The sequence below is a fragment of the Marmota marmota genome, unplaced genomic scaffold (genome assembly GCF_001458135.2).
Source record: "Marmota marmota marmota unplaced genomic scaffold, marMar, whole genome shotgun sequence".
Lineage (NCBI taxonomy): Eukaryota > Metazoa > Chordata > Mammalia > Rodentia > Sciuridae > Marmota > Marmota marmota.
In genome coordinates this window covers 18114069-18130679 of record NW_025999869.1, presented here as the reverse complement: position 1 = coordinate 18130679, position 16611 = coordinate 18114069, and the positions used below count along the sequence as shown (strand labels likewise).

The 16611-nt window shown below is 41.8% G+C and overlaps 1 non-coding gene across 1 annotated transcript; it reads right to left on the bottom strand.

Annotated features, from left to right (window-relative positions):
- Window positions 1–13751: 13751 nt before the first annotated feature.
- On the bottom strand, window positions 13752–13824 carry Trnav-cac. The gene has a single exon. It is a non-coding gene; the product is annotated as a tRNA-Val (tRNA).
- Between the last annotated feature and the right edge of the window lie 2787 nt (window positions 13825–16611).

Sequence of the window (16611 nt, the reverse complement as noted above, 5' to 3'; positions counted from 1 at the left end):
TCAGTGAAAAACAAATCACTGTTGCGAACAGCATCGCGGCCACAGAAGCAAAAAGAAAAGAGGAAAAAAAAATTCCAAAACCCAAACATCCACAGTCGTACCACCCTCGCAGATCACTCGAGTGTGTCCAGATTTGTTTACTTGAGGTTTCTGGCCATAGAGAATGATGTTTTACATAGTTGTAATGCAAGTGTGAATAGCATTTCCTGACCTAATAATACATCCTAAGTGTTTCCTTTGCTACTCCATAGGATTCTCCATGTTAATTTTAAATAGCTCTAGAATATTTTATGAAGTGTATGTATCTTAAATTCCTTAGCTGCCCTCCCCCATTTTTGTTTTTGGGTCTTTGTCTTGACTTCTATTGTTGGTTCATCACAAATTAATCTGTCCATGTTCTTGACAAATATTTATTGACCCCACTGTCATGGGCCATATGCATAGTGCAGGGCAGTGGGTGCTGTGTGGGGTCCTTGATCTGATGAGGCAGGTGACTAGAGTGAAAGGGAATACATAAGAAGGGCTATAAATAAATCATGTCTAACTGGGAGCCAGGATAGTTGGCAGGGAGGCATCCATATTAGACAGGATATGGAAGTTAAAAAAAGCTTCTCTTAGAAGGCATCATAGTCTGTTCAGGCTGCTATGACAAAAAGCCTTCCATTGAGCAATTTATGGACCTGAGAAGTTTATTATAGTCTGGAGGCTGCAGAATCCAAGATCAAGGTGCCAGTGATTGGGGAGGGCTTTCCCTCTGCTTTCAAGATGGTGACTTCTTGCTGCAAACTTGTGTGGCAGAGGGGTGGGGATGGCCACTTGGGCTCCTTTTATCAGGACACTGATCCCATCCTTGCAGGTGGACCTTTCATGACTTAATCAGCCCCCAGGCTCCCGCCTCTTAATACTGTCACCCTGGGTATTAGTTTCCAACGTGCACACTTGGAGGGACACAGCCTTCAGACCATTGCAGAAGGCAGGGTTTAAAATGAGAATGGGAGGGAAAGATGCCTCCTAGTTTGGCAAATGCTGCAGGGGAAATGACTCCTGGCAGAGGAATAAGGTTTGGGGCCATGAAAGAGCTTGTAGAATTAAAAAAACTAACAAGCAGCGAGCTGGAGAGTGGTGCCTGGTGAGCTTGGAGACTCAGGAGCCCGATTTTGCAGGGGTTCAGAAGACAAGATGTATCATTCAATTATAACAAAACATTTCATATTAGAATAATGCTTGGGAGCTTTTTTAGTGTTTGGATACCAAACCTATTAATTATCATCTCTAGTTTATAGAAAGAAAAATAAATAAGGCCCAGCGAGGTGAAATGACATCTTTGGAATTGCACCACGATTCCATGTCTGGCTAAGGAATGGAGACAAGCGACAACACTACACCCCTTTTCTCTTCACCATTTGGCTGTGCGTTTCCCCAAATGAAGCTTTGGATGCTTTATTCAGTCTCCACCCATCAGGTTTTTATCTACACACTCTACCATGGCCTCTGATGACACACTGTGTTAAGAAGATGGCAAGGGTGTGGGAAAGGGAATTGAGGAAACCAAGGTTTATCAAAGCTACACAAATGATTACCTGGTTGTTCTTGCAATTGGCCAAAGGCCCGTGGGGTTTGTGATTTGCCAACAGAACATAACACAGCCCCGAGGGGCACAGGAAAGAAAAGCCTGAGGAGAGAGGATTTTAAGTGGAAGAACTCTGCAGAACAGAAGGGCGGGAGGAAGTGTTCTGCCTGTTTGCAGCAGAACAAAATAAACTTAGGACTTTATTTGAGAAAATCCAGGGAAATACAAACTCTCAGGATATTTTCTTTTTTAACACTGGGAGACCTGGATGTCTGCTGCATGACTACCTGTGACTACATCCCAATGGCCCAGGGTTGAGGCAATTGCTGCTCTGTTGGCAACTTATTCCAACAGCCAATCATTTGGTCAACAGACATTAAGGACCAGTGTGCACCTGCCAGGCACTGGCTAGGTACTGGCTATGGTTTCTGAAATAAAGCTGGTTTCTGCTCTGGTGGCATCTACAGTCTAGTGAGGGTTACAGATAGTTAGCAATTCAAAACATGAGTCAAATATTGCCCCTTATGCTATAAAAGATAAGGGTGCTACGACAGAATAAAGGGATTGAGGCAGGGAAACAGTTAACATTTGGGGGTTCAGAGTGGTGATGAACAACCTAATGCTTGAAGTGTCCCTGTTGCCTCTCACCCCCTCTCTTCCTATACTGTCTCTTACTCCTTGTCCTCCAACCACATTGGCCTCCTGGCTCTGCTTTGAACATTCCAGAGATGCTTCTGCCCCAGGGTCTATTTTTTAGTTATTCCCTCTGCCTGGAGTGCTCTTCCACCAGATATTGTCTCCCTAATTTCCTTACCTCCCTTTAAATACTGGTTCAAATATCAACTTCTCAATGAGGACTTCTGTGACCATGTCCACTATACTTAAAATGGCAACTGGTCTATGACCACCCCTGCCTCTTTCTCTAGAACTCGCTCTCAATCTTCCCCATAACACTTATTATGAAACACATTATCTTATTTACTCATTTTGTTGTTTATAGGGTTTATTTCCGGCTAGGCTTATGTTCCACAAGGGCAGGCTTTCTTGTCTCTTCTGTTCACTGCTGTATCTAAGCATCCTGAACAGTTCCTGGCCTGAAGTGATACATAGCTGTTGAATGAATGTATGAATACAACCCGTGAAGAGCGAAGAGTGTTTGAGGCAGAAGGATCTGCATGCACACTGGCCCAGAGGTCAGAAAGCTCAGAACACTCATGAAGCACAGGAAGATGGGTAGCCCAGGGGGAACGAGGAGGTGCAGTGGAGACCCATCTTCTGACATCTCTGATTCTTAGGACTTTTCCCCCTTATACTGGAACTCTTGCAGATTCATAACTGGAATATCCTTGTACATATTACCCCTGTTCTTAGTTCTGTATGTTGGAGTAATACCAAGAAACCTTTTTAACTGATGATGGTTGAAGCTGGACATAATATCCAGTCTCCACCTCTGAGTTGTCTCCAGACCAATGGTTCCAGTTTCTTTGACAACAATGTCCTTTAAAAAAAAAAATTAATAGATTCCAGCTTACTTCTTACCCACATAAAGTTTAATCCAAAGTTTAATTCAATCAGTAGGAAACGCATCTCCAAGTGGCAATTCAGAGAGCAAGCTCCTTACCTTTTGTGGCTGTGTTATCTTCAAAAATGAACTCTATGGAGGTGGAGAGAACATGGGGAAGTACATAGAGGAGGCTTCTAGGGACCTGGCCTGGAGGTGTCTGACATCACCTCCGCCAAATCACATTGGTTAGAACTCAGTTCACAGTCACACCAATTGCAGGGATGACTGGAACTTGCGGTGGGTCTCATGGCAGTGCAGGAAGCGGGGGAGACAGGTTTTGTGATCGGGCGGCACTCTGAGATGTGTGTCAGTTTAGCTGCGTCCTGGTTTCTTCCTCTCCATCAGGGGTGGCTTTTGAAACTTCCCACCTTCTATTTATTCTCTTCTGCTGATGCAGTGACTTGTCTGGATTCCTCTGACAATGTCGTTTCCAGAATAGAGCAGGGCGGAAACTAGCAGGCAAGGCTGTTTGAATGTAGGTGCTCTCAGCCCTCAGGGCCAGGGGAGGACGGGTGGTCCATCTCCATTCTTCTGCCTTTGGGCTGCTTGGGCAGATTTCTTGGCACCTCTCTTAGGAGGGATATTTCTCTTTCTAGCCATGCCCCACAACTGCTCCCATGAGTCCAGAGGTGATGCATTATGACCCTTACAGTTTGGGTTTCAGTATCTGATGAGCCTGCATTGGAATCCTGAATCTTTTTCTTACCATCTGCATAGCCTTGAGCCAATACCCCAAGCTTTGTACTTATAAAATTTAAAAAAAAATGTTTATTATTTTTGGTATTGGAGATAGAACCCAGGGATTCTCTACTACTGAGCTACATCTCCAGTCCTTTTTATTTTATTTATATTTTTAATTTTGAGACTGGGTCTCACTACATTGCTGAGGCTGGCCTCGAATCTGCAGTCCCTCTGCCTCAGCCCTCTGAATTGTTTTCAATGCAGGTGTGAACCACTGAGCCTGGCTGTATCTTAAGCTTTTTAAACCACAGTTTCTTCTGTAAGATGGAGATGATGAGGACAGAAATAACCACACAGAATTTCAGCAAAGCATCCTTGAGATAACTGACTTAAAGTGCTTAGCATAGGTCCTGGCACATGCTAAGAGCTCAATTAGATGAGGCTAACGACAATGATAGTAATTAACCACTGTCTCCTCCAGCAAACAGACCTACTCTATGTTCTTTAAATAGTTCTTGTTCCCCCCTCCATATACTTATTCCCAATTTTGCATCACCCATGCTAACAGTCTTACCTTCTCCATCAATCCAGCTCCTCCTTGGATTCCCTGTTGAACTTTCTGCCTTCCCAACTCACAACCACACAGCTGCCATGCCTCCTCTTGCTGAAGAATGAATGAGACCTGATACTTGAGAGTCAGGAGGTCATACATTGTACAAGCTCGGCCTGAACTCTTTCTCCTCCCACCTAGAAGCTACTGGAAATGCTGTATTGGTCAGGATGGGTGGGGGCTTCCGAATGCTTCTTATTATGAACCCAAGACTCCCTTTATTTTCCAAAAGAACAGCCACCACAGATAATTTTCCAGTCTGACAAGCTGTTGCAGAGAGTATCTGGTGAGCTACTTTCTGTTTGCCAAAACTCATTAGAGATGGATAAATTTAAATGGTTGTGAGAGCTAACCATAAAACTTTATGTCTGTATTAGCTGGAATCATGCGTGTTTTCCCCCCTTTTTTAAAAAGATGGACACAATATCTTTATTTTTATGTGGTGCTGAGGATCGGACCCAGTGCCTCATGCATGCGAGGCAAATGCTCTGCCACTGAACAACAACCCCACCCCGTGTTTTCCCCTTTGTCACAAATGAATTTGACTCATAAAAATTAGGCCCTGGTTCCATGGGGTGCTGGAGCTCAGGGTACCTGAACATGTGTTGCTTGCAACCCTCAGCCCCACATTTGGTGACATCACCTTGGTGGGAGTGTTCATTCTGTGGAAACTGGCCAATGCTGTGAGCTGGTTGTTGAACATTGTCAGCTGACTGCTGCTCTGACCGTCCAGCTGTCTTTGAGGCTCCCCCATTTACATCAGGCATGATTTTGACAAATAAAATGTCTTTAGAGATAACTTTCTTTTCCTTTTGGGCCCCAGTGCTCCCAGGAATATCTAATGGAGAGAGCACTTTGCTTTGGGGGAAGAAACTGGACACTGGAGCAAAGGATGGTTGTTTCCATAGCAACCTGGGCAGGGAGGGGGACTGGGAGGCGTTTTTAAAGCAGCACCTGTCAAGTTGTAACTTGCAGGTGGATCTGATTCTGTAGGTCTGGGATGAGGCCAGAGACTCTTCATTTCTAATAAGCTCCCAGTGGTGCCGGTGCTACTCTGCGCCACGTCATGAGGGAGGAGGTGCGGATCACTGGAGAGCGGGCAGAGGGGTCTGAGGCTTGAGAAGACTCATCTCATGGTAAACCCACCAAAGCCCAGAGACTGGCGCTTCTCTTGCCCCTACTTTAGACTGCCCAGTTCTGAGGGAGAAAGAACATTGAGACTCTAGAAGCAGGAGTGCTGGGTTAGGCAGAGCTGGATTCAAAGACCATTGCTACCCAGCAGTGTGACTTTGGCTGATTGATGGGCTTCCTCGAGTCTCAGTCTTTTTAGCTATGTAATGGGACTGTCACTTCTCGGAGGGTGAGAGGATTAAAGGAGACGATAAGCACTGTTCCACCCTGTGAGCACCTTTCCTGTCCGTGTCCTTGTGACTGGGAGCCAAATAACCTTCTTTAGCAAACAAACCAATAGTTCACCTCAGACTACTATCTCATGAGAAACGAAAATTATAGATTATCTTTAAAGAATTGTAAAAAAAAATTGTAAATATAGAAAAGAAAAGAAAGACATACATGATGTTCTCCCTACTCAGTTATTACACAATTAACAGTTTTTATTTCCTATCAGACTTTTGTATATATTTCATTTTAAAACAGAATAGGGTTATGGTCATATTGTTTGGTCACCTTCTTTTTAATTATCAAATTAAATATATGAAATTGATAATATGCTCCTGGTAGGTTTCCTATCCATAGGTAGAGGTCACTTGTTATTTTTTAAATGGCTGTACATTTAAAATAGCCTTCCAAAGACTTGAAACAAAAATCTGCTTCCTGGACTCAGTTCACCTTTTGGGAAGGAGCGTACCAGACTTCCTCTTCTGGAACCTTCTTCTTCTGAGTTTCCTCAGGAATCTCCAGTTGAGTTAAGAAGACCAGCACAGCCAGACTTCAGGAAGCCCCAGAGGAATCCAGAAGGAGGGTGGAAGCTTACTCTGGGGACAGCCCCAAATAAGATTCTGGTCCAAGGACCATCTGAGACCAGGGGACATTCAAAGACTCTGTCGTCACGGATCTGCAGATTAGGTCATGAAACGAAAAATGTCGAGTGAAGGAAAAGTCCGAGGAGGCAGGAGATAATGCACTCAACTCTCTGAAAGAAAGTTTATCCAGGGAGACCCCAAACGTCATGAAGGTCAGTTCCTAAGAGTGAGTCTTGAGGCCCTTTAATGCCAGGCCACCACGGGGAAGGAGGCATTCATTTACCGGTTCCTTCCTCTAGTCCGTGCTATGGCGTGGATGTTGAGTGTCCTCTGCAGCCTGTGTCCAAGGCCTGGTCCCCACTGTCACGCTCTTGGGAGCTGGTGGAATCTTTGGAAAGTGGGGTCTTGTGGGAGCCCTTAGGCCAAGGGGATTTCGGGGCCCTCCTCCTCTTCCTTTCTCTTTGCTTCCCCACTTGAGGGGAGCAGCTTGCCTCTCACCATGGGCTCCCCTTGCCACAGGCCCAAAGTGGCAGCAGCACCAATCAATCTAGGAGTGGAACCTCCAAAGCTGTGAACCCGAACAAACCTTTTATCTTTATAAACTGATCATCTCCGGGATTTCATGACACAGCAAATATTCACAGAACTCCTACTCTGTGCCTAAAACTTCTCTGGATACCAGAATGTTAGAGTGAAGAAAGTAAATAGGATCTCTGCTCTCATGGATGGTACGTACTAGAGACAGATGTGTTTGAGCATGAACAGGACCGTTCTAAGCTCCAGGAAGAGAACAAATACGGTTAATATGATGGAAAGAGACTGGGATTGCCGAGGCAGGACAATCAGGACAGGTTTCAGCTGAGCTATGAAAGACACGCTCATTTCTTTTGAACCTTCTGGTAATACATCATAGGAGACTCCTCTTCCTGGCACGAGTGAGGACTTCAAGTATCACAAGTGAATGTGCCATTTAGACCCTCAGTCTTCTCTTCTCTAGACAAGCATCTCCAATTCTTTCAGCTGTTGCTCACATGACTCAACTTTGCTCTTCTCAGAATGCTTCTCCATTAATTCTGTGTATGTGCATGTATTTTGTTTTAAATACGTATTTTAATCTGGTGCCCAGAATGGAACATTCTGTATGACCGGGACAAAAGGACTATCATCCCCTTGTCCTGGATGCTGCATTTTTATTCCTTCCGTGAAAGTAGCAAAAAGGTTCATTTTTGGTTGAGTGCATGACATTGTTTTCTTAATTGAGCTTTCTGTCAAATAAATCATGTAAGCCCTTTATGCAGCTTGTACTGGTGCCCTGGGATTTTGGAAAGTGAATGCAGAGGCTTTTAGTTATTTTTATTAAATTTAGTCCCTTTTTTTTTTTTTTTTTGGCCTAATTCCTCCAGTCAGTCTGTGTCTTTTTGCTTTCTGGCTCTGCCAGTCAACATATTTAGCTCCTTCAGTAACTTGCTAAGGAGGCTCAGGGGGTGTCCTGGGGAGAGAGAATGGCAGCTGGCCTAAGGTGGTAGGAAAGGGAACTGAAAGGCTGGGTGGATTCAGGATGTATTTAGAGGTTGAGCTGATGGGTTGGACGTGGTAAGGAAAGGCCAGGGCCAAACACGGCATTTGGATTTGGGGCCTGAGCAATGGGGCTGATATGAATAGGGGAAGACTGAGTGGAAACCTATTTGTGAAGAAAATCTATTCCACTCGGTGGGATTACAGTAAGTACTGTTTTCTTCTTCCCGCTTTCTGAATTCCCAAGCATTCACACTAACTGGGGGTGAGAGAAAGAAGGCTGGAAGGTGAGTTCAGATGCTTGACCCGAAGACCTGGAGGATGGGGAAGGAGAGGTACTGCCGGGGGGAATGGAGCAGGCGTCTTTGCAAAAACCAAGACTCTAGAAAACAGTTCTGAGTTCCTTGCAAAAGCAGAGCCCCAGAGGTCACCCTGTTGAGCTACACAAATTTCTGATAGGAATAGAAATGAAAGATGCTCCCAGTCTCATTCAGCTTTTATCAAATACGAGAACCAGAGGGCTTGATCCAAGCTAAGGAAGGACTGAGCCCCAGGAGCTGCGGGTGAGTGTGTTAACCAGGAACGGTTAATCCTTGGAATATACCTGTAGAAGGGAGCAATCAAATAGCATCCGTGCTTTTGAAATAGATTTCATAGTTGGAAAACAGAAAGCTGGGACATTTATATTGCCAGGCTCTGTTCTAGGACCTTTGCCAAGAGATTTTTCTATGTAATCACAGAATTCTGGGTATTAAAGGGAAGAGACTTCAGACCTTCACCTTGTGCAGGGGTTTTAACCAGGGTGCACACTGGAGTCACCTGGGGATTTATATCAGGGTTTTATAACCTTAGATTTTGCTATCGAGCTGGGCACCTTATTTTGGAAAAGGTTCCCGTGTCATTTGAGTCATACCTGCCCGTCAAGGACTTTTGATCTGGTGTAACCCCCTCATTATAGAGAGGAAGAAACCAAGACTAGACGAGATTAAGAGGTGACCCTGAGAGTCATCTTCATCTCAGGAAAGATAATAATAGAGTAAGACCATTTGATCTCTTCGTGCCATATTAGACAGAGACTTAACATTAAACAAGGACTGATTCACCAGATCTAGTCATAAATACGTGTAGATCTGAAAACAGAGTTCAATGAAAAAGAAATAGAGTGAGATTTATATAAATTCAATTCACTTACATAAATTAAAACAACACACCTGGTTATTCATTCTACAAACCTTCCACATGTTTTGTGAAGATCTACATCAAACACCTTAGAGGAGCTGCCAATTAATTGGAGGAGAGGGACTGGGAGAAGCTTCAGGGATGAAAAAGTTAACAAAGCCCAAGAAAGGGACCAGTCTTGACTGATAATAAAAGTCTGCTATGAATCGAAGTATGAAAATTTTCAATGTTCTGCACTTGACTCTTCTTTAAAATTAAACCTATAATCAATAGATGAATGTGTGTTTTATGTATGTATGTATATATCTATATATCTATATATGTATTATTAAGTCATATAAAGAAGTGAAATTCTGGCTTGGGAGGCTGAGGCAGGAGAGTTTGAGACCAGCCTCAGTAACTTGAGTGAGGCCTTAAGCAACTTTGTGAGACCCTATCTCAAAATGAAAAATAAAAAAGGGCTAGGGATGTGGTTCAGTGGGTAAGTGCCTCAGGGCTCAATCCCTGGCACCAAAATAAATAAACAAACAAACAAATAAATAAATAAACAAAATAAAGGAATGAAATTCTGATACATGCCATAACATGCATAAACCTCGAATACAGTATGTTAAGTGAAAGCCACAAAAGAGCAATTATTATAATTACAGAAACACAGAAAAAAACCTCTGTTCCCTTTATCTGTAAGGGATGCATTTCAAGACACTCAACAGATCTCTAGAGCCACAGATAATTCTGAACCATATTATATTTTATATATATATATATATATATATATATATATATATATATATATATACACATACACACCCATGATAAAGTTTATACATGAGGCACAGGAAGAGATTAATGATAATATCTAATAATAAAATAAAACCTTCTAACAAAATACTATAGTAAAAATTATATGAATGTTTTCTCTCTTTCTCTTTTAGTCAAAATATTCTAATTGTTCATTGCCCTGTAGTAATATATTCTGATCATGATCTTCTGCAGGTAACTGAAATCCTGGAAAGTTACACTGCAGGTAAGAGGGAACTACTGTATTTAGAAAAGGGCAAGTTCATAGGGAGAGAAGGTAGGCAGAGGTTGCCAGTGGCTTAGATTGCCTTGGGCTTGGGGGTAAGGGATTAATGCTTAATGGTTACAGAGTTTCTATTTGGAGTGAGGAAAAAGTTTTGGAAACCGATCTTGGTGATTTTTGCACATTTTGCATATAATTAATGCTGCCAAATTGTACATGCAAAGCTGTTAAAAATTTTGCAAGTATGATTTTCCTTTCCCCTTTACTTTGTGGAGAAGTGAAGGAACTGCAGCGGGAAGGAAATAACAGTACTCAGGTAGGATCTGGGATGGGTGTAGCCATTGCATTCTCTTTCTGAAGTACCAGGAATGTCTAGGGTAGGCTTCTGTGGTGGGCGTTTTAGGCATCTTAACATTTCTCTGGCACTGTAAAGATTTGACAAGGTTTGGGAACTGGGAATTTTTTTTTACATAAATAGCAGCTGTTACTAAATACTTTAATTTGATGTCTACTTGGCCCAGGACATTTTTGTCCATGCTATTTGAACGAAAGTCTGAACAGGTCTGCCTTCCTACATTTTAGCTTTGGGCAGGTGATGACTTTGTCGAGAGGAACGTGTATGGTATGTACAAGATTCGAATTCTATCTAGTAAGGGGCCTTTCAAAAATGCAGTTGAGAAAGAACACACACTTGAAGAGTCCTCCGTTATTTGTGCTGAAAACTTCAGAAGTCCCTCAAATTTCTTTTATTTCAGCCATTTCCTTCTGTCATTCCCCCAAAATAGCTGAGAAGTGAGTTAAATACTATTAATCTCTCAGACCTCTAGTCTCCGGAGAAAAGAAAGGACCGTTGGTAATTTTTTTTTTTCTAATTGGCAAGAAAAGTTTAAGAGAGCTCTTTCAGCCCTGAAAATAAGTTTTGATTTGTGTAAGCTGAGATCAGTTCCTACTTCATTTAAACTCCTTTCATCCAATCTTAATTATATCCATACATCTCACAGAGACTCATCTTCTGGTCTTGTGGAATTATCATTCCAGCCGAAAGTGGGGATAGACCTGCCATTCCTAGTGATTGACAAAAGAAAGTGCATTTGTCCTATTGCCTTGCCCAGTGATAAGCCAGTGGCCCAGTTACCACTGGTCATTTGCATGCACAGGGGACCATTTCATTAAGAATTTCATTAAGATGGTAATGTTTAATGTTTCCTGGGAAAAATGAGTTTTTGGCTTGTTCAATTATACAATTAAAGTCAGAGAATTAGGGAGATTGCAAACGGCTTGCATAATGTGGGCACGTACAATGATAAAACTTGTAAATAAGTTCAGAAGAGTCCAGTTCTGCACACATCCTGATGCTGAATCAGATAACGAGGTTGGGCATGTGGAAAAATTCCGAGCTGAAAAGTTCACTAGATTCTAACTCTGGGGTCTACTTGCTGAGCTCCTTCCTCCTTGGGAGGATGGTAGAACAGAGTGAGACCTCACAGGAAGAGAGATGGTGGAACAGGGTGAGAGCTGCTGATTGGCTGGTCAGGTTCTAGAAAGTTCTCCTCACTTTTTCTAAAGGCAGTGACTTCCTTTATGGGAGTGAAAAAGCAAAAGTGTAGATTTATAGGATTTATTAAGTGGTAGCCATAGTCTTTTGTTTTTAATTTTTTCAAATTCTAATTTATTTGCAATGCTATTGATTTATTGGAACCCAGGGCCTCATGCAAGTTAGGCAAGAGCTCTACCACTAGGCTACACCCCAGCCCCTCTGATTTTCTTTCCTTGAATCTGAGGCATCCTTAAGGGTGTGTCCGCCTACCCTCTTCCTGCATTCTTTACTGGCCTATAAAATAGTTCTCTTTTATTATTACTATTTTTTTATTCTAATTTGTTATATATGACAGCAGAATGCATTACAATACATATTATACTATAGAGCACAATTTTTCATATCTCTAGTTGTACGCAAAGTAGAGTCATACCATTCATGTCTTCATACATGTACTTAGGGTAATGATGTCCATCTCATTCCACCGTCCTTCCTACCCACATGCCCCCTCCCTTCTCCTCCCTCCCCTTTTTTCTATCTAGAGTTCATCTAATCCTCCCATGCTCCCCATCCTTATCCCATTGTGAATCAGCCTCCTTATATCAGAGAAAAATTTGGCATTTAGTTTTTTTGGGATTGGCTTACTTAGCATTATATTCTCCAACTCCATCCATTTACCTGTAAATGCCATGATTTTATTCTCTTTTAAGGCTGAATATTATTCCATTGTGTATTTATACCACATTTTCTTTATCCATTCATCAAATGAAGGGCATCTAGGTTGGTTCCACAGTTTAGCTATTGTGAATTGAGCTGCTATAAACATTGATGTGGCTGTGTCCCTGTAGTATGCTGTTTTTAAGTCCTTTGGGTATAGTCTGAGGAGAGGGATAGCTGGGTCAAATGGTGTTTCCATTTACAGTTTTCCAAGGAATCTCCATACTGCTTTCCATATTGGCTGCACCAATTTGCAGTCCTACCAGCAACGTTTGAGTGTGCCTTTTTCCCCACATCCTTACCAACACTTACTGTTACTTGTATTCTTAATAGCTGCCATTCTGACTGGAGTGAGATGAAATCTTAGAGTAGTTTTGATTTGCATTTCTCTAATTGCTAGAGATGTTGAACGTTTTTTCATATATTTGTTGATTGATTGTATCCTCTTCCGAGAAGTGTCTGCCAGTTCCTTGGCCCATTTATTAATTGGGTTATTTGTTTTATTGGTGTTAAGGTATTTGCGTTCTTTATATATCCTAGAGATTAGTGCACTATCTGATGTGTGTGTGGTAAAAATTTGCTCCCAAAATGTAGGCTCTCTGTTCACCTCAATGATTGTTTCTTTTGCTGAGAAGAAAATTTTTAATTTGAATCCATCCCATTTATTGATTCTTGATTTTAATTCTTGCGCTATAGGAGTCTTATTAAGGAAGGTGGGGCCTAATCTGATATGAGGGAGATTTGGGCCTACTTTTACTTCTAATAGTGTCTCTGGTTTAATTCCTAGGTCCTTGACCCACTTTGAGTTGAGTTCTATGCATGGTGAGAGATAGGGATTTAATTTCATTTTGTTGTATATGAATTTCCAGTTTTCCCAGCATCATTTGTTGAAGAGGCTATCTTTTCTCCAATGCATGTTTTTGGCACCTTTGTCTAATATAAGATAATTGTAATTTTGTGGGTTAGTCTCTGTGTCCTCTATTCTGTTCCATTGGTCTACCAGTCTGTTTTGGAGCCAATACCATGCTATTTTTGTTACTATTGCTCTGTAGTATAGTTTAAGGTCTGGTATAGTGATGCCACCTGCTTTACTCTTCTTGCTTCTTATTTTTCCAGATGAATTTCATGACTTCTTTTTCTGTTTCTATGACGAATGTCATTGGGATTTTGATTGGAATTGCATTAAATATGTATAGTGTTTTTGGTAGTATAGTCATTTTGACAATATTAATCTGCCTATCCAAGAACAAGGTAGATCTTTCCATCTTCTTTAATTCCTTTCTTTAGTATTCTGTAGTTTTCATTGTAGAGATCTTTCACCTCTTTCATCAATTTGATTCCCAAATCTTTTATTATTATTATTATTATTTTTTGGTGGTGCTGGGGATTGAACCCTGGGCCTTGTGCATGTGAGGCAAGCACTCTACCAACTGAGCTACATCCCCAGCCATTTTTAAAGTATCATTTTTTTTCTGTCTTTTCTTCCAATTCTTTCCTTACTCTTCTCTAAAGAAGAAAAGTGATTTGATAGTTTAGTAAGTGGACCTAACTCTCCTGAAGGATTAGAGAGCTGGAAAGTTTAATATTTTAGCAATATATGTGATTCACATGTGAATATTGGATATTTTTGTTCTTTAAAAATATTCTCTAGGGGCTGGGGTTGTGGCTCAGCGGTAAAGTGCTTGCCTAGCACATACGAGGCCCTGGGTTCAAATCTCACCACCACATATAAATAAATAAAATAAAGGTATTGTGTCCAACTACAACTAAAAAAGTAAATATTTAAAAAAAATATTCTCTAGGGGCTGGGGTTGTGGTTCCGTGGCAGAGTGCTTGCCTAGCACTGGGGAGGCCTAGGGTTCAATCCTCAGCACCACATAAACAACAACAACAAATAAAATAAAGGTTAAATTCTTAAAAAAAAGTTTTCTAGGTCATGTGTCCACAGTGATTCCAGCCCTCACTCTCTCTTTCTCTATGCTGCTCTTTCAATGATGTAAAGAATTCCTTTCACTTTATTATGCAGAACAATTGGATCTTCTCTAGCTTCTACTTTCTAACTTGACCCTGGATTTTCTTTATGTAACCAAGGCTCACTCTTCTTTTGCTGTAAGAAAATACCCGAGACCAGGTACTTTAGAGACAACAGAAACCGATTCCTCTTAGTTCTGGAGGCTGGAGGTCTAAGACAAAGGCACTGGCATGTTTGTTATCTGGTGGATGGTGCTCTCTACTTCCAAGATGGTGCCCTGCTTGCTATTCCTCCCAGAAGAGAGGGCCACGGTGACCTCATATGGCAGAAGAAACAGAAGGGCAAAAAGGGGCTGAACTCATTCCTTCCAGACATGCTATGAGGACACAGCTCTCACAGCCTGACACCTCTCAGGGTCCCACTTCTTGACACTGCTGTGCTGGGGTTCAGTTTCAAGATGAGTTTTGAAGGGGACACAAGCATTAAAACCACACCCCCCTGGAATGCTGCCCTTTCTTCCTGTGATCCCTTCAAGGCCTGTGTTAAGAGATGGGTTGAGATGGGTGGGTTCAGCCTGCACGAGCTTGGCCTACAAGGTGTGTTCTTAAAGGTCACTGGTGTGGCTGGGCCCCAGGAAGGCTAACATGGAGAAGGGACCAAGGGAAACATGTTGTATGCTCACCTCTCATCTTCTGGAACCTTCCAAAAGCTAAATACTAGTAGGTTACTCACTTTTTTTGGGGGAAAAAAAAGTGCTTTCACCTGCTCCACAGCCCCATTCTAAATAGCCAGAGAACATGAAGTCAGCAGGCACAGAAGGCCCATACACAAATGGCACTTTCTGCACCTTAAACTTAATCGGCCTTTTGATAATTGAGATATGTCACAGAATCCAAAACGAAGAATCTCAGGCCCAGGTGGAGGTCAGATGGTTATTAAAGTTCTGATTCTACACTTCACAGCTGCGCTTCATCCAAGTCCCCACATGTGTCAATATGGAGGTGATGGTTCTCACTTCCTGAGGCTCCTGGAGGACGAAAGGGATCATGAAAGAGGGTGACGACGGGCCAACAGACTGGTTCATAGGATGGCATGCTACACACTTACACAAAGAGGAAGAATGTTCACCCTCTGTTTCTCCATGGCCTGCAGGCTTCAGCCTCTGCCAGGGACCAGGACAACAGCGGTCTTCACTGGGAGCAGCCGGCCTGCCACGGGGACCCTGGCCTCCAACACAGAGGTATTCCTCTCCTTTTATTTATTTATTTTTTTGTGTGCAATTGGCATTGGGATTGCTGTTGATACAAAAGGGGTTTTTGGAGCCTGCCTCCTTTACCCGGGGTCTACCTGTTAGAGGATCAGATGTGCACAGAAGTCGTGTGAATTCTCCGTATGTCCCAGCGGAGAGTCGAGAGGCAGTCTAAGTATCCCCTGTAATATTTTGAAACAGGTAAACATGAGTGTTATGACGGAGGCTGTGGCTACTTCATTAAAGAGGCTGTTTCAGTTCAGTTGTTCATTTCTGGAGACTGATAGGAAAAAGTAGCATAGAATAAAATAACTTTATTTTTATGGTAATTTTTCCCATATTTTATGGGTACATTAGAATTATACAAAATAGTGGGACTCATTGTTACATATTCATACATGCATACAATGCAACGGCAGAATTTGGTGGCTATTTCCCCTTTCTAAAATAAAATAACTTAAAAAAAATAAAAAAATAAAATAAAATAACTTTAATTCCATGTAAGGATCTCAAGGTATGCTAAACTGCAATTCTTTGCAATCTTCTCAACTGTCTAATCTTCTATTTAGTGGGGCTCCGGGTGGTATTTAACTGATATTTTGATGCTAATACTAAAGTTTGATAAAGACATAACGATGAAACTTTTTTTTTTCTCTTTTTCTTGTAATACTTAAACTGCAATTAATAACTGAATCTAGATGATTACTGGGTCACTAGTAAAGTATTTCAGAGTGAACCCAATGACGACGGCTATTAACAAACTGAATGGAGAATGTAGTTGATTCAATCAATTAAAGGAATGATTAACATTTTAGATTGAATAGGAAAAAAAGTTCTCAGGAGCAATATTAAAACCCAGCACTTTCTTGTACGGAGGCTAAAAATATTTCTTTGAAACTGTGCCCTGTACGTTCTGACACCAACTTGGCAGCATGGTGTGACAGTGTGTTCACGTCCTCTCTGTGCTCTGGGGTTGACTATTTTAGACTTGATCTTTTGCAGAACCTAAGA